General features: G+C 42.5%; 1 pseudogene; it reads left to right on the forward strand.

The window, feature by feature from the left end:
- Nucleotides 1-4,677: 4,677 nt before the first annotated feature.
- Nucleotides 4,678-5,380, forward strand: LOC125095584 (60S ribosomal protein L28-like; annotated as a pseudogene).
- Nucleotides 5,381-25,069: the final 19,689 nt, after the last annotated feature.

Below are 25,069 nucleotides of genomic sequence, written 5' to 3' on the forward strand. Positions count from 1 at the left end.
CCCGTTCTAATACCGGTAAGCTCTGCGACACTCAGACACCCCCGATCCTTCTGCGACCCTGCGGGACCTGAGGCCGCGCTGACCCCGCCTGGGCTTCACCCCAGTTAAGCCTCTGGAGCGATGTCCCTCAGCGGAACAGACTTTTAAAAGTCCTGATTTTGCTCCGTTGCTCCGCTGCTCGCTGGGAGCCGGCCCCTCCCCCCGCGGTCTATCTTCCAGTCGCTTTGGATTCACTTCTCCGCCAGTCCTACCTTTCAGATAGTGGTTGATTTTCTGTTTCTAGAATTGCTGTTCTTCTTCTCTTCAGTCTCCCGTTGGATTTGTAGGTGTTTGCAATCTTTAGATAAGCTATTTAGCTGATCTCCCGCTACCCGAAGTAGTCTCAGCCTGCTACTTCTCCGCCATCTTGACTCCTCCCCGAGAAGACTGATATCTTAAAGGAAGAAGATGTTGCCTGAAAAAAAATTTTTTTAAGTTTTTATTTAAATTCCAGTTAATTAACATACACTGTAATATTAATTTGAAGTGTACAATCTAATCACTTTATTTTCTCTTCTATGATAATTGCTCTTTTCAAGTGCTCCATTTCTTCTGCAGTCAATTTTAAAAATGTATTTGCTATGAAATGATCCGTCTCTTCCAGACTTTACAATCATTGTTCAAAAGTCACGCATATCATTCTTTTGTATTGTAATTTATCTTGGCCATGTCAGCTTTCAAATTCCTCATCGCTGAGACTAAACAGAAAAACAGAGCACTTCTTGGCAATCAAAAGCAGCAAATGCACACAAAAAGACTTTCTGAAGCTGAAATGTGGTTTTTCCAACTTTCCAGTGTGGCAAGTGAAACAAAGGAAAAGATAACACTGTTGAGATGTGAATTAGTGGACTTGAGAGTCAAGTGAAAATATTATACACTAATGCACAGAGAAAAATATAAAGAGATGAAAACAGTGAAAGAAAACTCTAGAGAGCTGGAGGATGGAACCAGGAGACCTGACGAGCAAATGTAGGGGATCTAGAAGAAAACAAAGAAGGGATCCCATAGCAAAAAGATAATCGCTAAATTTAAGAAAAACAAAAAAAGGAACAAAACAACAACAACAACAACAACAAAAAAAAAACAGGAGAAAATTCCTGGTTAGAGAATTAGGAGTTCTCTGGAAATGTGAAAATATATACCTTAAATTCAGAATCTGAAAACTGAAAAGAGACATTTCAAGGGACATTCTAACAGCATCCAGACCTAAGAACACTAAACTATCTGAGCAACACTAGGTCGGCAGGGGCAGTGGGTGGGGACAGAAGTGAGAGACATTCTAAATGTCTCTTCCAAGATTGGGAGAGGGGAATCTGAAGGGGAAGGAGAAATGGGGGAGGGGTAAGTGAAGGTATCCTAAAGCTATTATGTCACGGGGTAACAAAGATGGGAAGGCAATGTGAAAATAGAATGTCTTGCTTGGTAAAATAATACCTTGTTAATAATAATGATAATAATAATAATATGAAAATAAATGATTATAAGTACAGGGTGACAGAAAACGTTAATAGAATGTGAGTTTATTAGGAGGTACAAATTAATAAGGGGAAAAATAAGATGGGCAACAATTTGATCAAACCAGTGAACATACAGAAAAAGAAAAAAAAATGTAAGATAAATCACAATTATAAAGCAACACAAAAGTGAAGAAAAAGCAGGATTGTAAGTTTTCAAATCATTTGGGAAAAAACTGAATTATATCTTTAAAAGACAGAGCTTATCAGAGAGGGTTAAAAGCCAAAAACATTTATAAACTACTTAAATAAATATACTTAAAAGAAATTGACAATGAAAGATTCAAATGAAAAGAATGGGAAGAAGAATGCCAGGCAAATGCAAACGAATAAAAGGCAAGAGTGGGAACAATATTCAATATTAGCCAAAGTAGAATTTAAGGTTAAACACTAAACAGGACAAGAAAGGGACACTGTATAACATAAGTGGTGAATTTGAAGATAATTCATAAATTGTATGAGCAAAACAATGTGTCAACTAAACATATAAAGCTAAGCTATTAGAAATGTAAAAAGAATTTGATTTTTAAAATTATACACGGGGTGCCTGGGTGGTTTAGTGAGTTAAGCAGCGGACTCTTGGTTTGGGCTCAGGTAGTGATCTCAGGGAGGTGACATCATGAGATCAAGCCCCATATGGGGTTCTGTGCAGGCCTGGAGTCTGCTTGTCCCTCCCCATCTGCCTCCCCCACCCCTCCACATGCACCTGCTCACTCTTTCTCTCTCAAAGATTTCAGTATAATTCCATTCAAACATTTCACACCTATTAAATTAAATATAGATGTATATTAAAAACTCAATAATCGTGGCTATATGTAAAATTTATAATTGCTTTAAGTAAAGAATATACTTCTTCTATGTTCACAAACTACATAAAATATTGATCATGTTCTTTCCCCAAAAGAAATGTTTTGAATTATTCTAAAAAGTAGAGATTATGTAACTATAAAATAGAGGCCACATTCTCTAATCATTATCTTAATAAAATTAGAGGCATATAATTTTTAAAAATGGCCCAAATCTTAACTACTTAGAAATTAAAATATCTAATCTTAGAAAAATCCTTAGATTGAGAGAGAAATCAAAAGGGATATTGCAACTTCTGAAGAAGTCAATTAAAAGAACACTTTATACATAACCCATGGTCAGACAAAGTCATACTGGTAAATATTAATAGTGTTAAATGTCTTATTTATTTAAAATTAACATCAAGACAGTTCAGAGTTCAAGAAATTAAAACCAATAAACAAAAGACATTTTTAAAAATCTAGAAGAAGAAACTCATCAAGACAGAAGTTGAAACTAAAGAAATAGGAAAACATTTCAAATAAGAGAGAGTGACAATAAGTCTAAAGCCAAGTACTTTGAAAACACAACATCATGAAATATGTCTTCACAAATTTGATTAAGGAAGAAAGAGCTTAGTAATGTGAAAGTAAGCAAAAACACAAATGCAAGAAAAATTAAAATACAAGAAATTAATATATGCAACTTTTGGGCAATGATTTTAAAAATCTAGAAGAAATGGATGATTTCCTAGAAAACGCAAATTACCAAAATTTACACCAGAGGAAGCAGAACACTTGAATAGCAATTATGGTAGAAGAATTACGAAAGTGACAACTATGACTTAGTAAATAATCAGGACCTAATAAAGTCACAAGTGATTTTTATCTGACACTGACACAGCAGGTCAGTGTCAGATAACCTACTCTTGACCCTATGAGAAGATGGAGAGCTCTCTTGATTTATTTTATGATGACAGCATAACTTTAATATCAAAAACTGAAAAGGAGACTATTTTATAAAAGGCATAGGCCAATCTCACATATGTCTCTAGAAGGGAACAGTCAATCTAAACTATGAGTGAGTAGCCTCTAATGATGCGTCAAAAGAAAAATAGGCCAAACTGAAGTAGGGTTTATTCAGGGAATGCAGACTAGCTCCATATCTGGAAGTTTATTAACATTATCCAGTGTATCAATACATGAATGGAAAAATTATGTGATCCCATCAGTAAATGCTTAAAGAACACTTGATATCAAGTCTGTAAAACCTAAGTAAAATAGTAAACTAAATTACTGAAATATGAATACAATAATGACTTAATTATAATAAATGCACCAAAGAATTAAATACTAGGTTACACAAATACAACAAAAGATAAAGACATTATTAATCTGAATGCCAAATGCCTAAAAATATTTAGATTGGAAGTTAGTAACAAGACAGAGATGCTTGCTCTCATTATAATTACACAAGTATTTCATTCTGGTAAATGAAATGAGCCAAAAAATACTATAAACATTAGAAAAGATAAGATAAAATGTCCTCTTTTTATGCTGAGGGGATTACTGAATTTCTAGAAAATTCAGTAGGCTCTAATTAGAAACTTACCAAAGTGTATAAGAGAATTTGTTAAGGTAGCAGGATTCAAGGTAAATATACAAAAAGCAATGGTTTCTATTCCAGCAATGTATATGACAAATGAAAATGAAAAAAAGTGTTCCATACACAAACTAGAAAATGCTAAGGAATGAGGTTAATAAGAAAGGCAAAGACCAACGTGAAGAAAAATGTAAGATTTTATTAAAAAACATAACTATAAAGTAAGATCAGAACAAACAGATACAGATAAAATATTTTCAGATGGAGAGACTTGGTATCATGCCAATTTGATTTTCCCAGAATCAGTATCTGTAAATATAGTATAATTCCCACTCAAATCCCAATAGAATTATTTGAACTGGATAAATGATCTTATGCTTTATATTTTATTTTATTTTATTATGCTTTATATTTTAAAAAAATGTCTGAGACTATATATATATATATTTGGTATATTTTTAAAAAAAAACAACAGAGAGCCTTACCAAATATCACACACAACATGCTATAAAGTTCCTATAAACAAATTAGTGTGTTACCTCCATAAATGTAAATAAATAGGTCTGTGAAACAGAAGAGAAAATCCAGAAATATAATATGAGGAATTTGAGAGGCAGGGTGGGGGGTTGTGGTGTAGGGAAGGAAAAAAATGAAACAAGACAGGATGGGGAGGGAGACAAACCATAAGACTCTTAATCTTACAAAACAAACTGAGGGTTGCAGGGGGTTGTGCGGGATGTGGACACTAGGGAGGGTATGCTGTGAAATGTGTAAGCCTGATGATTCACAGACCTGTACCCCTGGGGCAAATAATACATTATGTGTTAATAAAAATAAATAAAAAATATTTAGATGAGAAAAAAATTCAGAAATAGATTATAAAATAAGCAAGAAATAAAACAATAAAGTTGGTATTTCAATTTGTGAGAAATAAAAACAAAAATAAATTTCAGCTCTTTCCGTCTCCGGCTGCCCTAGCGAGAGGAGCCGCCGCCGCCACACCGGCCCACCTGCAGCGGATGGTCCTGCGGAACTGCTCCAGCTTCCTGATCAAGAGGAACAAGCCGGCCTACAGCACTGAGCCCGACAACCTGAAAGCCCTCAACTTGTTCCGCTACAACGGGCTGATTCACCGCAACACCACCGGCGTGGAGCCAGCGACCGAGGCAAGGGCGTGGTGGTGGTCAGGAAGCTCAGATCCGGCCAGTGGAAACCTGCCACCTCCTACGTGCGGACCACCATCAGCAAGAAGGCCAGGTCCACCCTCAGCAGTGTCCCGCACATGATCCGCAAGAATAAGAGCCGCCCAGATCTGCGCATGGCTGTCATTCGCGGAGCCAGTGCCTGTGATGATGAGGAGGAAGCTGGCCCGCCCCACCAAGCGCTCCTGAGCCCCTCCCTGCCCTCACCTGCAAAGCAATAAAGCAGTCAGCCTCCTCTAAATAAATAAATAAATAAGTAAATAATAAATAAATAAATAAATAAATAAATAAATAAATAAATAAATAAATTTATTTCAGATGGCTTAATGATTTAAAATGTGAAAAAAATAAAAATTACATCCAAGAGTGTATGTCTTTAATCTAGAGACAAGGCGACCATCCAAATTGAAGCTAGAAAGCCAGAGGTTTATTTATTTCTTTATTTGAGAGAGAGAGCTAGAGCATGAACAGGAGGGGCAGAGGAAGAGGGAAAGAGAATCTCAACAGACTCTGTGCCAGCAAAGAGCCAGACGTGGGGCTCAATCTCACAATCCTGAGATCACTACCTGAGCCGAAACCAAGAGTCAAAGACTCAGCCAACTGCACCACCCAGGTGCCCCTTGAAAACCAGAAGTTTTAAAAGCAGAACAGAACGATCAAAAACTTACATACAGTAAGAGGTACTAAAAATTAAGTCAATACATACAAATAGATTTGGGAAAATATTTGCAGTTAATAGATAGGGTTAAATCTATCATATGTAAAGAGTTTATACAAATTGACAAGAATTGGACAAACAACTGATAGGAAAATAAGGAAAGAAACTAAGAAGATAATAATCTGCAAGAGAGCAGATTTAAATGACCAACAAACAGTAAATATATAGAATTCTGAAGCAGTCAGGGAAATGTAAATTAAAGTAGCAGTGGTGATGTAGGACATGGTGACTATAGTTAATATGATTATACTGCATAATTAAAAATTGCTAAAAGAGTAGATCTTATAAGTTCTCATCACACACAAAATTTTGCAACTGTACATGGTGACTGATGTTAACTAGGTTTATAGGGGTGATCATTTTGCAATATATACAAATATTGAATCATTACATTATACACCTGAGACTAATACAATGTTATATGTCAATTATACTTCAGTAAAAGAAGTAACAATGAGCTGTCACTTTATAACTACCAGGTATGCAAAAATTAAAACACTGGAAATGTCTTCCGCTGGTTTCTATGTGGAACTGTAATTGATGACAGCTATTTTGGAAAGTGATCTGGCAGCATCTATTAAAATTAAGATATTAAAATTAGGAGCGTTTCATTTCTCAGAGTTTATCTCACAAAAATGAAAGCATCTGTATGTAAGGACATATATACAAGAATATTTATTGCTTGTACAGAAAAAAAAGGAAATTCCTGTCAATGAGGAATAGATAAATAAATTATGGCACATTTTTCATAGGACAGCCTGTTATGCAAATATTTAACAGGGTGCTTTAGACCTATGACAAGTGACCTAGGAGATGGAGCTCCAAGCTGGAGTGATTTTCATGAGTTACTTTTTTTTTTTTTTTTTTGGTGAAAAAATTTATTTTTAGAGTTAGCCAGATGGACTCAGTTTAGATGATCCCAATTTTGTTGGCAACATCCAAAGCATCATAGTCAGGTTCCAGTCGAACATACACCTTCTTCTTGCCATCAGGTCTGATCAAGGTGTTGACCTTGGCTATATCAATGTCATAGAGCTTCTTGAACAACCTGCTTGATCTGGTGCTTGTTGGCCTTGACCTCCACAATGAACACAAGTGTGTTGCTGTCTTCTATATTCTTCATGACTGACTCAGTAGTCAGGGGGAATTTGATGATGATGACATAGGGATCAAGCTTGTTTCTCTCCTGGGGGTGATATTTCAAGGATATTTGGGCTGCTCTTGGAAAAGTAGTGTCTTGGGTCTTTGGGCCATAGGCGACTATAGGTCTTTTCTTTGTGACTGTGGGATGTCTTTCAACACCGCTTTCTTGACCTTTGAAGCCTTTGCTTTGGCTTCAACTTTGAGGGGACAGGGGCTTCCTTCTTCCCCTTCAGCGCCATATTCGTGAAAGGGATTCTTGAGTTACTATTGAAAAAAAAAAAAAAAGATAAAGTATGTAAGGTTAATGAAGAATATTGACTAAAAAACCCAATAATGTGCATGTATGGTGATTTATGTGTCTATGAAACCATTATATTTATGCATGCATGTAAAATTATGAGTGTGCATACAAAAATAAAGTTATTACCAAGTATTATAAAATAACAAGGTGTAGGAGTGTGCACAGGAAGGAAAGATGACTTTTGAACTGGCTGAACAACCACAGGGTTGATGCACATATCAGAATTAATTTGGGAGGATGATTGAGAGCTCTGCTTTTGCTCTGGTTCCAGTTCTTGTCACCATCTTGGTCATGACATTGGAAAGATACAGAAACTATGTTGGTTACACTTGCAGATAAAGGAAAGAAAGATGAGATAGCTCTTATGTTTGACATCAGAAATAAGATTCAAAACAAGCCAGAAGACTTAGCCCAGAGCTATAAAATGAACATTAACCATGATAACTATGAAGTCTTGCATCTAAGTTTGAACGTATCCATTTCCTTAAACTATCTGTGTAGTAATTATCAGTTTCTGGTCTGTGAGTTCCATGAAGTCATTGACTCTGTCTTATTTATCTTTAAGTCCCCACTACCGACTACCCAGCATTGTGCCTGGCCCATAATTGTACAGGACAGAGCCTGGATAGGGTAAGGGGGCCCAGGAGAGATGACATAGGAGGCCAACCTGCACGGAGGAAAGCAGAACACACATGAGGGGCACCTGCTGTTGATAGACTCCATGCAGGGGTGCATTTTAACCTCCTAAGATTCCTGCAGAGTAATACTGATACACTTCACAGATTAAGAAAGTAAGGGTCAACTGGGTAGTTACTTATTCCAAATCACGGGATTAAAAAGGAAGAAAAGGGAAGAAGAGGGGTGCCTGGGTGGCTCAGTGGGTTAAAGCCTCTGCCTGCAGCTCAGGTCATGATCCCGGGTCCTGGGATCGAGCCCCACATCAGGCTCTCTGCTCGGCAGGGAGCCTGCTTCCTCCTCTCTCTCTCTGCCTGCCTCTCTGCCTATTTGTGAGCTCTCTCTCTCTCTCAAATAAATTTTTTAAAAAAAGGGAAGAAGAGGGATTTGAACCCAGGGTTTCCCCGACTCCAAAATATCCTCGCCAAAACTGGTAGGAGAGCAAATGTTATTTTAAAATCACAGGCACTTAGAGCTGGGAAATCACAGGGGTGAGAAGTCTGGGCACAGCCGGGGCGTGATGCCTGAACTCTGGGCACCACTCAGCCGCTGCCACCACCACCACTGCTGCCATCTTTAACCAGAGCAGTTTTATTCTTTTTTGCTTTATACCTTGTGAGAATTGTTTTATTCTTTGTAAGACTCCGTTTGAATAAACAATTCCCTCAATGGGGAAAAAAAAGAGCTTAAAACCAATGATCCCATGCATCCCCAGGTTGATCTTGATTACATACATGAGCAAAATGGAATTCCAAGAAGAGAGCAAATTGTTTGATTTCTCGAGGTCCAGTCAGGGCTGGCCCCAGACTGTCCAGCAGCCTGGGTTTCTCCTGTGGCTGGTGGCCTCCAGGGGTGGAAGACAGGGGTGCAGGCTGTTCTCAGTTGGAAATGCCACAGGGCAGCTATCCCTCCGCTCCTCCGCCCAGACTGCCCAGTCCCCACTCCTATTACCCACACAGCTGCTTTTCCTGTCCTTCCTCTGGGGGAGGGCCAGGGGCTTGCCATAAGGGGTCTGTCAATCTTTCCCTGAGTGCATCCACTTTTCCAGAAGGCCGTGCTCCCCCCAGATGCTTAAAAGCCCATTCGGGGCCCCCTGTGGGGTGTCTGAGACTGCCCCACACCAGGAAGTGGTTCAGTTGTTTCTTGGTTGCTTTCCTGCCTGTGCCTGCTTGACTAAACAGTGCTGGGTCAGCGCTGTTCACCCACTTTCCCTCCCGCCAGGAGGCTGGCCTGGTGACCCAAGCAGGCCCTCTCCCCTCAAGCCACCGAGAAACATCACCAGCTCTGTCTCAATCATTGCATTGTCTCCCTGCTCTTCTGGAAGCAGACAGCCTCAGACACTGAGAAGGACCCCCAGGTTTGAGGCAGCGAGCCTGATTGTGGGAGTCTGCTCCCTGATATTACCATCTAGGGGGAGTTGTTGGAGTAAAACTCCTTTCACACAGGAAATTTAGGATTAGCAATACATTACATCCCCATGACTTGCTTATTTTATAACTGGAAATGTGTACCCATTGACTCCCTTTGGTCATTTTCAATTATACATTTTAGAGAGAAGTTTACCAATTCTGTTTCTGTGATGGTGAAAATACCCTGCGTCTATGCTATTCAATATGGTCACTGCTAGCTGCGTGTCGCTTTGAGGAGTTGACATGTGATCAATCCAACTGGGGAACTGAACTTTTAATTTTATTTCACTTTAATTACCTTCAATTTAAATATCCACATGTGGCTAGAGCTAACAACACAGAACTAACTGGATTGGTTTCAAACAGATAAAATGGTGTTCTTCCTTTCCATAAATGTTCATAGCAGTATTGTTTATAAAAGCCACAAGATAGAAGCAACCCAAGTTTCATTAACAGCTGAATGGATAAATAAAATTTACCTTAACCACACAATGGAATGGTGGGATAGTATTCAACCATAAAAAAGGAATGAACTACTGACATGAATGAAACTGGAAAACATTAGGCTAAGCAAGAGAGGTCAGACACAAAAGGCCATATTTGATTCCATTCATAGGAAATGTCCACACTATACAAATCCATAGAGACAGAAAGCAGAGTAGTGGTAGTCCAGACCTGAGGCTCATGGGAAGGAATGGAGAGTGACCATTGATATGTTTCCTTTTGAGGTGATTAAAATATCTTGCCCCTAGAGGTCATGGCTGCCCAACATTGTGAATGTACTAAATGTCACTTGTGGTAAAGTTTGCGTTATATGTATTTTACCACAATAAAACAAAATGAAAACAAACCAAAGACAGTATTCTCTCTTTTTATTCCTTTGGGAAAGGGGCTGAAGTCCTCTCCTCAGTGGAAATCCAGCCCCCATGACATATTCAGCCCCTTGCCACTTCCTACCCCCACCCCGAGGGCAGAAGACACCACCCAAGGGTGACATCTGAGCTTCTATCTCTGAAAGGACCAGAAAGAACCACACAGTGACAGGGGCTGGGAACAAGCCACCAGTTAGGGTTATCCTAGTCCTCCCAGGGGCATTGGGTAGGATCCTGGATAGGAAGCTGTGGCATGGCCTCCCTGAGCATCTAAGACATGGAAGCCCTGCCCCTGGGAGCCTGTCCTCCCATGCAGGACACCCAGGAGAGATGATTAACAGTCCTTTCTGTTAGCCCAGCTCCCACCAAGGGAAAGCATGTGCCTATTAATCAGGCAGGAGTGCTCTTTGCTTAGACACGCGTTTGGAGCTGGCCCCCAACATTCATCGAGGATGCTGTGTGGAGCTCCTAACCTTTCCCTGCTGTCTGCTGGGAGCTGCCTCCCTTCACACACAAGGAGCTGACCAAAAGGACAAGGCACTGAAATTTAACTGAGTATGCCACTCAGGAAGTGGTGTGCTTTCAGAAAGGACTCAGAGAGGAGACCACGCTCCTAATCTCCCAAATCAATATTCACTGTCCAGGTGGATGAGACTGCCGTGGGGAAGACCATCCCCCTGCCTGCCAAATGAAATAAATTGTGAAGTCACCTGGTCACAAGAGAAAAATGATCCCCAACCCAGGAAAATGCGGTCTTTGAAGGAAACACAGAGAGCTCAGCACTGAGAGGACCCTGGGCTGCTGCCCAGCACTATGTCCCCAAGCTGCCACGTGACCTTTCAACTTTCAAGTCTGTCGGATTGAGCCAGGGAGACTGTCGTGCTTACACGAGGATGGGCTTCTGAAATGAGAACAACCTGAGCTCAAATTTCTCCCTGCCACCTACGATCTGTGCCACCTGTGATTAAAAGGTTCAGTCTTCCTAAGTCTGTTTGCTCATCTGTAACATGGGTAGAAGGAAGTCTATTTGACAGGGTTGTCATGGGAATCAAGTGACATAATAGCTTAGGAAACCATTAACACTATGCCTGACCCTTCGTAAGAAGTGCTCAACAAATAAGACCTATTATTATAATTATCATACTGTCAAACACAGCTCTAGATGGGGAAGTGGTTTCAGAATATGTGTCCTGTTTGGCTAGGGTGACACGGTCTTGGAAGCACCGCAGAGATAGGCAGAGAAGTTGGAAATGAGCCTTGGGCCACTACCACCAGCAAGTGGGGCGAAGTCCTACTATGTTCTATCCTGTGTCCCACCTTGGGTTCTCAAAATGGGTCCCAGTTGCTCAAGAAACGGACCCTTAGCCACCCAGAAAAGTTTCCCTGTGGATTCTTTTTATAGATTGAATGTGTGTGCCCTCCGATATTCAGAAAACCACCCCCCATCCAAGGGGATGGTATTCCGAGTGGGGACCTGTAGAAGGGAATTAAGTCAGGAAGGTACAGCCTCATAAATGGGATACTGTCCTTATAAAAGGGACCCTGAGAGCTCCCTCACCTCCTTCCACCATGTGGAGATACAGAGAAAAGGTTGCCTTCTGAGAGCCAGGAAATGTGTCTTCACCAGACATCCAGTCTGCTGGTGTCTTCCTCTTGGACTTCCCAGCCTCCAGAACTGTGAGAAACAAAGGTCTGCTGGTTAAGCCACCCAGCATGTGGTATTTTTGTTATAGCAGCCTGCATAGACCAGGACAGCCCTAGAGATGGTTCTGCTAATTGTCCAGAATGTGGGTCCCTACTTCTGTGGCTCACCTCTTCCTCCCCCGTTCGGACTCCCTGGCTTCCCAACTCTGCTCCCCACCACCCTGCTCAGATGACCCACCTTGGATGCACTTCTCTGCTTATACCCCTGCTTAGTTCTTTGGAATCTCATGGGACCCACCCTCTAGCTTCTTCAGCTTGGGTGCAAGACGGAAACAGCCTCCTTTGCCATATCCCATCCTACAGGACTTGAGCCAGCCTCGAAGGCTGCCCACCCTAGATCTCAGTTTCCCCCCTTCATTAAATAAGCATGTAGAAGTTTCCCTCCAGCTTTGACATTCTGTGATTCTAAATTTTATTATTGGTCCATATGGAATTTCTGCTGTTCTTCTTTTGTAGATCGCAACCTGTGAAATCAACCAGGACACAGGTGGTTCTGCTGGGATGAGTCACTCTGGGGCAACTGAAACCCCAGATTAATTAATTCTTCTCCAAATGTCTCCCATTTATCTCACCTCCATTAACCTTTGGGTCTGTTTATTGTGAGAAGCCTGAGCCGGATTGAAGCAGTCAGTTGCCTGGGGTTGTCACTGGGGAGTAAGAAAAGCTGGGTGGAGAGGTCAGCAGAAGCCAGGGCTCAGAGATTGTCAGGGCAGGGACCCTTCTGCAGCTGCCTCATCGGTATGGAAAGTGAGACATCAAGTCCTTCTCTAAAACACCATCCTGCCACCCCACTCCAGGTGTCAGGGTCCCTTAGGGATCTCCATTGCATCAAAAACTCTAGCAGCACTCTCCATTTGGTAGCCACTAGCCACAAATTTAAATGATTAAGGTTAAATATATATTCAGTTCTCCATTAAAACTAACCACATTTCAGGAGCTCAGCAGCCACAGGTGGCTACTGGCTACCATATTGGACAGCACAGATAGAAAACATTTCCATCATCACAATGGAATACAGTACTCCTAAGAGCATAGAAAAGGAAGCAAATGTTTCCCTGGCATCAGAAATACCAAAGTTGGCAATAACAGGGCATCCTGAGGTCACACACCAGTCTACTCTGAAGATGCCCAGCATCTTACAACATCCCATATCTCCTCTTGGGTTCTGGTGGGCAGTTGGGCAATGCTGTTGTAGGGGGTGCTGTTCCTAATGTCAAGATCAGAAACTCAGAGTGATACCTGAAACCTCAGGCAGGCTTCTGTCTCATAGAGCTCTCTGGAAGAATAGAAATGGGAGATGGCTCAGGGAAGGGAATTTACATATACTGAGCATTTTCTGCATGTCAGAGCTGTGCTAGATGTTTTACACATGTTGTTCATCTAATCCCTACAACTGAGCTGTGAGGTCAGGTATGCCATCACCCTCCTTAATGACTCCTTGAAGTCAAGGATGGCTGAGTTAATACTTTTCGAGTTCTTAGAACAATGTCTGGGATTTTGTAAGCACCATATAAGTGTTTGCTAAAGGAGAATGAATCCACCTTGGATTTCATATTCTAAGCAAGTTTGGGGCAGAGCAGGGGATAGAATCTGGCCTACTGCCTCTACTCCAGGGCTCTTTCTGCAACACCCACTGGCTACAAAGCCTGAGAATAGGACACCGATTGTTTTGGGTCATCCCATTCCACTGTCCCAACCTCCTTTTTCCTCATCGTGAACAGTCTTTGCTAGCTGTAAACCATGATGCCTTCCCTGCCCTAACCAAGAGGTGGGTCTCTCTCTGCCAAGACTTTGATTTCCAAGCACAAAGACACAGTGATGGAAAAGCACCCCCACCCCTGGAGCTCCCTCACCCCAGCATCAGTGTCTAGAAAAGAGAATTGGTAGGGTTCTACTGCCTGGCTCCCCAGAGCCATCCTATGATCTGTTATGTTCCCAGCCTTATTCTCCAACTACTTGCCAGTTTTTGTGCGATGCATGATAACCCTCCATTCAATTTCCTTTTTGACACAACCAGCCAGAGTTGTTTTCTGTAGCTCACCATCAGAGAAACTTGATGGATATTTTCAAAAGAATATGAAGTCACACAGCCCTGAAAAACATTAAGTAGGAGGAAGAAAGAGATGGAAGCAATTAGAATGGAAAAAGGAGTTGGGTCTCAGCAGCCATTTTTCTATGCCTTGATGATCCTAAATGACTCCTCACGGAAAGCTAGAAGGCATTGAAAAGTGACATGACCCACTGAGTAACTGGTGTGTCTAATTCTTCATTGTCCTTATATCCACACCTTTTGTCATGTGGTTTTGCTCCCCATTGCAGTGAGGTAGATTTCTCTACTCCTGGGATTTGGGTTTGGCCATGTGACTTGCTTCTCCAGAATCATTAATTAGTGAGCATGACACTTGCAGAAGCTTAAAATACGCTTGCACATTTGGGCTTGTCCTCTTGTGCTTCTGCAGCTGCAGTGAGAATTCAGAGACCCAGGCCCTATGGAGCAGAGCTGGACCCAAATCTTATAGTCACCCCATTGAGCCAAACTTGGAGCAGCAGAATGCCAGCTAATCCACAGAAGCAAGAATGAGAGGGAATAATTGTTATTTTAAGCCACTGAGTTTGGGGACATTTTGTTACACAGCATTAGCTAACTGATACAAGTAGATTATAAACCAAGGTGCTAAAGAGCTCTCATAAACAGTAACATTTTTATGAATAATAACAATATTCACCCTTTTATTTATTTATGATATGTCAAGTCCTGGGTATTCACTTTGCATGTGCTAGTTCATGGAATTATCATCAACAGCCTTATAAGGTTAGTACTATGCTATTATTCTCATTTTATAGGCAAGGTCACTGAGATTCAGACTTGATGAATATTGCCAACATCAGGGGCGCCTGGGTGGCTCAGTAGGTTAAGCCGCTGCCTTCGGCTCAGGTCGTGATCTCAGAGTCCTGGGATCGAGCCCCGCATCGGGCTCTCTGCTCAGCAGGGAGCCTGCTTCCTCCTCTCTCTCTTCCTGCCTCTCTGCCTACTTGTGATCTCTCTGTCAAATAAATAAATAAAATCTTTTAAAAAAAAATATTGCCAACATCATACAATTAGCCAGTGGCTGTTCTGAAATGCAGACCCAGGCATGTCTGCCTCTACTTGTTGTACTTTTCATACCTCCTCCCTCCATCCCACCCCTTTCCTAGCTTTGCCACTGGATTTAGATGACTCTACCCAAGATATCCCAAGCCTGATATACAGAATTTTAGGCCCAAGGATTTTATTCCAGGAACCAGTACCAGGCAACATAGATAAGAAAATGTGCTCCATTTCTCACTAAGAACACGCAACTATTTGCTAATGTTATCTCCTGCATTCCTTTTTTTTCCCCCTAAGATTTTATTCATTTATTTGAGAGAGAGAGAGAGAGAGAGAGAGGGAGCATGAGAGGGGAGAGGTCAGAGGGAGAAGCAGACTCCCTGCTGAGCAGGGAGCCCAATGTGGGACTCAATCCTGGGACTCCAGGATCATGACCTGAGCCGAAGGCAGTCACTTAACCAACTGAACCACCCAGGCACTCCTCTCCTGCATTCTTTTTATATTCACAATTTAAAATGATAGCTCTACTATTTTCTGTCTTCATCTCCTATACCAGGTTATTGAAAAGTACTGCAGATTTTCATATCTTATAAATATTGTGCCAATCTGTCCATTTCCTTCCACTCTTCCACTATCCTTCCCCTGAGTTTCATGATCCCCTCCTCCTGGCTCTCCATTTCCTCCTCTATCTATTCTCCACTCTGCAGCCAGAGTGATCTTCCAAAATGCAAACTGGACCAGCTTCTCCCTCTGTTTAAAGCACTTTAATGACCTCTCATTACTTTTAAAATAATGGAAAATTACCAGCATGTGGCCCGTGACTCCTGCATGACCTGGCCCCATCTACCTTTCTGGCACTTTCTCCCACCATGCTCTCTCTTACCTGCTATGCTCCAGACCCTATGTACCTTCTACTCCTCCCCAGATGTCCTGTGCTCCACACTTCCTTTAATCACGGGACTTTGTACACACTGTTCTTACTGGAATATTCTTCCCACATCAACCCTTTCACCAGGTTAACTCTTACTCATCCTTCATATCACCCCTTGATCTCCCCCTCCCCAGTCAGCATCCCCCTCCTGATTAAGTTACATTTCCTACAACATATCCTCCAAAATCTTCATTCTTCTCCTGTGTTGACCTCTCAGCAGCTGATTTTTATGCATTTGTTGTATGATTATTGGATTAAGGGTCCTCATCCCAACTGGGCTATTAGGGTGACGAGTGGAAGGCCCATATCACTCATCACTCACCTTCTACCATCAGCCCTAGCACACTGCCAAGCACAATAAGTAGTGGGTGAATGGATGAGTAAATAATTGGATGTTACCCCTACTCACCCACAGCCACCACAGTCTTCCTCATCTCAGCTAGTAGAAGTCCATTGTTCCAGTTCCCCAGCCAGAGTTCTTGGACTTATTCTTGATTCCTTCCTTTCTCTCATACCCTGTGTCGGGTCCACCAGCAAATCCCATGTGTTCTATCTTTACCACACGTCCAGAATATAAGTAATTGTCACCTTTGCCAATGCCCACCTTGGCCCCAGTCATCATTGTCTTCCCCCTGGATTGTGGCGGTAGCCCCCTAACTGCCCTTCCCCTTCATCTCCTTGTCATGAGCCATATTTTTAACTGTTTTCCTGGTTTGTTGGCCATCTACCTCTCTACAATATAAGCTCTGTGAGGGCAGAGATTTCGTGTGCTTGTCCACTGCTGCATTCCCCTTGGGCTAGACCCTGTATGGCACATAGTTGGATCGCTAGGGATATTTGTTAAATGGATTCACAAATATCATAGCTCAGTCAACCTTGCAAATCAGACAGCTAATGGCAGACACTAGGGAGTCCTGTCTCTAACATTCCTGCTGATTCTCAGGAGAGCCAAGCATGTGCTTAGCTGTTAAGTGCTTTTAATTTCACTCCTGCTTTGACTGCCTGAGGCCCACCCAACCAGAAGGTGACCGGCCCTGGTGCAGCCAGCCCCCTCCCATGTCTTAGGACTTACAGTTCTATTCTGCGGCAAGAGAGCAGATTTAAAGTCAATCCCTGGGACAGGTGACACTGGCTTGCATCAGAATACAGATGAAGATATCTGGATTTCTCCAGAGAGCTCTTCTGGTAGGGAGATAAGAAGGAGGGTTTGAGTTAAGTGGGATAGGAAGGCAGAGTAGCATTGGGGAAGAGCTCTGGGCAGAAAAGGAAAATCCGATGGAGGGAAGAAGCATCCCTCTGAGGTCATAGCTTTGCTGAGGCCTGGACTAGTCTGAGGTATTCAGGACTCATCCTACCCAGTCTGGAAAAAACAGATGTGAACTCATGTCCTGAGGAACAGTGACCAAGACCACAAAGCTGAGATGAAAGTAGAAGGCCAGGTACCAGGGAGTTGATGCTGCACATTGAGAATTGCCCTAAAGTTCAAAAGCAGGAGGGAGCGGTTGGTAGGCTGAGAGTGAGAGGCCGATGTTATGGGGTGGCTGCAGTGGGCCCACTCCAGAGAAGAGGGGAGGGGGGCTGTTCAGTGCTCACCCTGAACATCCTGAGTGGCTGGGCTGTAGTCAACCAAGCCAGGAGGCAAAAAGGGCTCAGGGGCACAAAACTTGTTTCTATGTCCTTGGATCAGTTCGGGGACACTTTGCACCCTCTAATTCATGGACACCAAACCACACGACTTGAGTCCCTTCCTTTCCTCCCATTCTCTGATGTCAAGGACTTGGGCTCCAGGCTGAAATAACAGAAAACCAAGTACATTTCTCAGAGGCATTTGCACTTGTCCTTTTGGTAGGAGGAGGGGAGTACAGGTAAGGGCGGGTATCGAAAGGCAGGCGTGGTGATGAAAGGTGCTGAATCCTGGGCCCATGAAGCTGTTTCCGCTCCTGCCTGAACGGGGACTTTAAAAGAATCTTCTTGTGGTGGCTGGAGTCATAGGAAGCCCCATGGGAGCTTTCTCCTAAAGAGCCGGTTAGAACAGTAATGTGCATGCTGTTGGCTGACTCTTTAGTACAGATGACCCCTGAACAACACAGGGGTTAGGGGCACTAACCCCCTATGCAGTCAAAAATCCCCATATAACTTTGGCTCCCCAAATCTTTACTACAAATAGCTTGCTATTAACCAGAAGCCTTCCCATAAATGGTTAATTAACACAAATATTGTGTGTGTTATGTGTATTATGTGCTGTATTCTTACAATAAACTAGGTTAGAGAAAAAAAAATGTTACTAAAAAAATCATAAGAGGGGCGCCTGGGTGGCTCAGTGGGTTAAGCTGCTGCCTACAGCTCGGGTCATGATCTCAGGGTCCTGGGATCGAGTCCCGCATTGGGCTTTCTGCTCAGCAGGGAGCCTGCTTCCCCCTCTCTCTCGCCTTTCTGCCTACTTGTGATCTCTCTCTGTCAAATAAATAAATAAATAAAATCTTAAAAAAAAAATCATAAGAGAGGGCACCTGGGTGGTTCAGTTGGTTAAGCGACTGCCTTTGGCTCAGGTCATGATCCCGAAGTCCCAGGATCAAGTCCCACATCAGGTTCCCTGCTCAACGGGCATCTGCTTCTCCCTCTGATCCTCCCCACTCTCACACTCTCTCTCACTCTCTCTCTCAAATAAATAACTGAAATCTTTTTTAAAAATCAGAAGAAAAAATACATCGACAGTACCATACTGTATTTATTTTAAAAATCAAGGGTCAACTATGTTTGGCTTTTCTAAGATGGCGACCAGTGGCAGTGAACCATTGGGCATTGGCCAAAAGGTAATTTCCGAAGACCATCAGCCAAGCTGAACGCCTTCAACAAGTCAAATCTTCGTTCAGGACTTCCTGTGCCTTTGGCATTGGGCCAGGCCTTCAGGGACAGTGTCATGGGGCGTGGTGGAGAAACCTGAGCTTTGTGCCAAGAGGAGCTGAACTGTGAGAATGATGAGCACAGAAAGCGTGCAGGCAAAAGCGCTGATGGGGCAGGGGAGAGGACAGACCTTGGAAGCCTCCCGTGGGCCAGGTGGAGCAGGAAGGTTGAAGGGTGACCCAGCCTGGCACACCAGCAGGCTTGCAAATGTACCTAGAGGGTGTGTTTGTCCAGGAGGGAGTCTGAGCTTCAATTAGAGTTTACATACCCTATAATGAGAGTTTGCCCGTTTGCATTTTGTACTTGTGGCTACATGGTTACCCTTGCAGAAGTGGGAAAGCATGCCCACCCCTCTCCTCCCATCCACCCCCCCGAACCAGTGTAATGTAGGACTCAGCCGTTCAGAATGCAGAGCGAGAACAATGATTGTTCAGGGCGCTCTCATCTAAATAATCTTTGTGCATTTGGATTTCACATTTTCTTTCAAATTGGAGATGCAAGTTAGTCTCCCTGCTAACAAAACACTTTCTTCATCCTACACCGAATCCCTCAGCAAATCCTCAAATATCTTTGCAAATCTCAAAGATATTAAGGCATTTAACTTTTTTTTTCATTTAGACCTTTGAAGTGTGCTGTGACTGGAATAATTTCAGAGTTAAAACCTGTCGACTGCATAGAAAATTAAGGAACCCACCTGTCACCCTGGTAGCTGGGCTGATAACTAATTACTTATAGATTATAAGTCAAATTTCAAAAAGATAAATATTTAAATAAAATGTATAATCATTTGGAAATGCCACTAAGTGTTTTGTAATTATTGTTTTGCAAGAAATCATTGCTCAGAGGATACATTCCATCGTCGGATAGGCCTGGTAGTCGCTAGAAGAGGGGGGGAGGGTACAGGGGGAAGTTGGATTATGCTTGAATGTGTGTGTTATACATGTTATAATAAAGATGTTAAAGGGCAAGGTGATGCTTGGAGATACTGAGGTCTGCACAGAAGGGCCAAAATTTATCACAGGAGCTTTATTTTCATCAATCAATTGTTTAGTTCTGCCCTGGCCAGGGATAGGTCATAGCGTACCCCAGAGCCAGAAGTGAGGGCTTTGCCAGGATGGGGGTGGAGGAATGTTCTGGAGAAGGAGGGAGAGAGCATGCAGGACCTTTCCTTCCCAACAGACTGTTTGCCAGTTCATAAATGCTCTGCCCTCCTTTTCTCTATGCCTGCCTTTCTTCAGTTTCCAGATCTTTTCTTCTCCAAATGTCCCCATGCCCTACCTTTTTTATGGGCCTTGTTGCTTTTTAATGTTTTAGAACACTTCACCTAGATTCATTCTCTGTCTCTGAACCATTTGAAATTAAGTTGCAGACACCACTACATGCAGCCCTAGTCCTCAGGTATGAATCTTCAGGAGGAAAAATATTCTTCTCCAGAACCATCACACAGCACTCACATGTCAGAAAATGCACATTAATTCAATAGTATCGTTTCAATTTTTTTCTAGCATTCCCAAAACCTCTTTGTAGTTTTTCTCCTTCCTCTATCCACCCGGCCCCACATCCTTTTGCAGCTATGCCCCTTTAACATCATTTACTCTGGAACAACTCTCCCACTCGTCTTTGTCTTTTATGGCACTGATATTTGTAACGATTTCAATCCAGTTGTTCTAGAACACTTCCCACATCTGGATTTGCCTGATTGTTTCTCATGATTAGATTCTGGCTAGGCATCTTTGCCAAGAATATTACCTAAGTATTACTGGTATTTCTAATTGTTTCATATCAGAAGATACATATTTTCGGGATCCTTCCAGATGATGTTTGATTGCTCGGTTAGAGGAGGGCTGCCAGACCCTGCTGTTGGAACCATTCACACTCCCATTGGAATTATAAACAGTCTGCAGGGTAATCATTTAGGCTTAGGTGAATATCCTGTTGTCTGATGATTTTTAATAAAATTCTTTTATCATCCTGGATTATATTCTCCCGAATCAGTTACTATGTTGCTGGTTGCAAAATGATGATTTTCTCATTCTACAATTCCTCCCATATTTATTAGATTGTATTCTGGAAAGAGGGGATGCCAGCAACTCTCTCTCTCTCTCTCCCTCACACACACACACACACACACACACACACACACACACACACACACCTATAAATGCATTCATTTTTTTCAGTGAGTTAATATTCATTGCTGACATTATCTTTTTTCATGTTCAAATTGTCACACTGGTGTTTTGAAGTCCCTTCCAGATGAGTCTTGTGCCCTTCAACATGACCCAATTAATCTTTAAGTTCTCCTTTGTTTTTCTGACAAAGCAAGATGTCCCATGCTGCCTTTATGCTTTCCAGCTATGTCTCTATAGAACTTTTAGAGAGGAAGGGGTATTTAGAAACCAAGATATGGGCGCTAGGGTGTTCATAGTTGCTAGGGAGTCATTGCTGATGGCTTCTAGGCCCAGTCAGTGGACAGAGCTGGAAACACACACACACACACACACACACACACACATTTAATGGTGCCAAATTTCCCCCTTAATAACATCATGTTTATTAAAAAGATAAAAGATCAGTCCTCACATTTTTCTGTTTTGGTGGAATGGGGATCTTTATAGCTACTACTTGGCCTATTTATCCAGATGTTCACTCGAAGGATAGTTATTAAACATCTCCACCATGACAGCACCTGCACATCCGGGAGGGATGCAATAAGGTTGCCAGTTAAAATACAGAATCCCAGTGAAATTTGAATTTCATATACACAACAAATAATTTCGTAGTGTAACTATGTCCAAAAGAAGTATGTCTCCTAGGACACAAAAATAAAATAAATGAAAGTCTAAATAAGATTTAATAAATAAAATAAAAACTAAACTAAAATAACTAAATTAAATAAAATAAATAAAATAAATAAAAGTCTAAATAAAAATTTAGACTAAAAAATATATTAGTTGGGCACCTTGTATTTTTATTTGTGAATTCTGGAAACCCTGAGATCCAAAGACCAGTAAATTACCACCCCTATCCCAAGGAGTTCACAGCCAAAAAAGACAGAGAAGCTGGAAATAAAGAGGAGCAATAAAACATTTCAGGTGTTGTGCCAAAAATGTGTCCAGGACCTATTGGTAGCATGTGGTGTTGGGGAGATGGTTCAGAAAAGGCTGAGTTTTGAAGGGCAATGAACAATTTCTCATTAATCTCCACCTTTGAACAACAGGGGATGGGAAGACAGTTCTGTGACATGAAGATGTGGGGATAAGGGGAGAGAGGAAAACAGGAAGCCATATGGGGCAGTCATAAGCCCTCTTATGGAGTTTGGGATTTGGGCAAATAAGCCAATATTTTCTTGTTGCCCTCTCCATCCTAAAATATTTTATAGCCAATCCCCAATATACATGTTTATAAACTGAATACATGTACAGTCTTACTAATGTACTATGCACGTTATAAGCACCAACTGAGTAATCCAGAGATCAAGAAGATAAGAAGTAGCTATAAATACAAGTTTCAACGCTTTCATCGCTTACACATTCTTGAGACAAATGCATCCTCCTTGGGGAACCCCTGTTATAAGTTTTGGGAAATCTGGTTCCCTCTGGGGAAGGATGAAAAGAAAACTGAAAAAGAAAAATTTTGTATTTTATTTAGTGTTTGTTAATATCATGTCGCTGAACTGACCGTCATTTCACCAGTGGGGTCCTCAGCCAGAGGTCATGAAGGGCCTGAAACAGGCCCATAAACAGTGTTTCTGGGGACACTTGCAGTGTTACATGCATGATACCTCACCATGGTGGCTGCTTTTCTGACAGGCTCAGCACACACTCCCCTCTAGTCCAGGCTTCCATGGTCCTAGTATCTTGTCTTGATTCTGCAGGATCCTCCTCGTGGTTTCTTTCCCTGCCTTCCTGTCTGGCCTGGACAAATCAGTTCTCCACTCACAGCCAGAGTGATCTTTCCAAGGAAATTCAGACTGAGCCACGCCCCTATTCAAAAACTTTCAAAAGTTTTTCAGAATAGAAATGAAACTTCCCATCATAGGTCCCTGCCTGTTTCTTTAATTTCACCTACAACTCTCTTTCCCTCACCCTGACCTTCTGTTCCTCCTCAAACACAAGTGCTTTCTCAGAGCCTTTGCACATGCTGGACCCCTCCGGGGCACACTGTTCCCCTGAGGCATGGACAGCCTGCCCACTTCAGGTCCCTTCAAAGAAGTCATTCCACATCCCACCCCCTCTGTACTACTCCCACTCCTGCATCCACTGCTTTTAGCTGCTGTATTCCCTAGCCCCTGCCCGCCCGCCCCCCGAACTTGACATCTTGTGACATACCATATACTCTTTGCATGTTTATTTGTTCGGCTTCTCATTGTCAGTCTCTCCTACAGACTAAGTCTAAGTGTCCCTACAGTCTAAGGGGTTTGAGCTCTAGGCACCCAGCCTTCTCCCCTGGACAGTGGCTTCTCCGCTGTACTCTGTCTGCCCATAAAGTGCCTCTGCCCTGTCTGACCCCTGTCCTCTCCCAGTCCTCCGTAGCACTTCCCAGACCTCCAAATGGAAAAGCAGCAGGCATGGGATGGGACATGCTTGCAGCTTGGAGATAACCAACCCTCGTCCAGTTCTGGGATTGACTGCAGATGGGACCTTTGACTTTTTTTGACTTTTCATAGTTCCGCCATTTTGGCTGGGGTCACAAATGGAGCAGTTTGTAACTCAGGTGTGTCTGGACATGTAAACCCCTCTGAATCCTGGTTTCCCCACCTGGAAAATGAAGCTGGAGATGCCCACCTTGAGGAGTGTTTCTGAGGAGTAAAATAGCACCCATGCGAAGTAGTGAGCACAGTGCTGGGCCCAGGGACCACAGGAGAGAATCCACAATCATCCACAGTCATACAATGACTTTTATTATTGTTGTTGCTGTTGTTTCAAAGGTACTAGGAACTTTATTAACATTTAATGTATTACTTGCCCCAGGGGTACAGGTCTGTGAATCATCAGGCTTACCCACTCACAGCACTCATCATAGCACATACCCTCCCCAATGTCCACAACTCAGCCACCCTATCCCTACCCTCCCACCCCCCAACAACCCTCAGTTTGTTTGTGAGATTAAGAGTCTCTTATGGTTTTTTGTTTTTGTTGTTTTTATTAAGAATATTTATAGCAGCAATGTCCACAATATCCAAACTATGGAAAGAACCTAGATGTCCATCAGCAGATGAATGGATAAAGAAGATGTGGTGTGTATATATATACAATGGAATACTATGCAGTCATCAAAAGAAATGAAATCTTGCCATTTGCAATGACATGGATAGAACTAGAAGGTATTAAGCTAAGTGAAATAAGTCAATCAGAGAAAGATAATTATCATATTGTCTCTCTGATACGAGGAATTTGAGAGGCAGGGTGGGAGGCCGAGGTGGGAAGGGAAGGAAAAATGAAACAAGGTGGGACCAGGGAGGAAGAAAAACCATAAAAGACTCTTAATCTCAGGAAACAAACTGAGGGTTGCTGGGGGGTGGAGAGGTAGGGATAAGGTGGCTAGGTGATGGACTTTGGGGAGGGTATGTGCTATGGGGAGTGCTGTGAAATGTGTAAGCCTGATGATTCACAGACCTGTACATCACTGAAATCATGCAGTGTGTGTTCCTCTGTGTCTGGCTTCCTTTGCTCACATTAGGTCTGTGAGACTCATCCGTGTGACTGTGTAGGTGGTGATGTACTTCTGTGACTTTTCCTGCCCTGTTCTGCTGCATCTTGACCCCCATCTGTAACACCCACGTTAGTGCCTGGCCTGCCTGCCCTCAGAGAAAGGAGCCCAAGATTCCCCACCTGGGCTCCAGGTTTTTGAACTGACCTTCTTAATGTTCCCTCGGTAATTTCAAAACAGTTCTAGCAGGCATTACCTTATATTTTCTTACCATTACTTAAAACATGCCCTTTATCCCAAAAGGCAGTCTTATCCCACAGAGTCAAGAGAGTCCTAGATGAGGCAGCTCTCAAGTAATATGGAAAGGACATCATTAAGCCCTGATTTGCCTCTGGTTCTGAGGGAAGGGAGCCCAGTGGAGGAGTGAGGGAGAGCCCCAAGCAGGTGAATCTGACAGCTTGATGTGACTTGGACGGGCACAGGAGGGCAGCAGGGGGTGGGTGGTGCAGACAAGAGGAAGACAAGAATT

Source organism: Lutra lutra, chromosome 3, assembly GCF_902655055.1.
Source record: "Lutra lutra chromosome 3, mLutLut1.2, whole genome shotgun sequence".
In the NCBI taxonomy this organism is placed as follows: domain Eukaryota; kingdom Metazoa; phylum Chordata; class Mammalia; order Carnivora; family Mustelidae; genus Lutra; species Lutra lutra.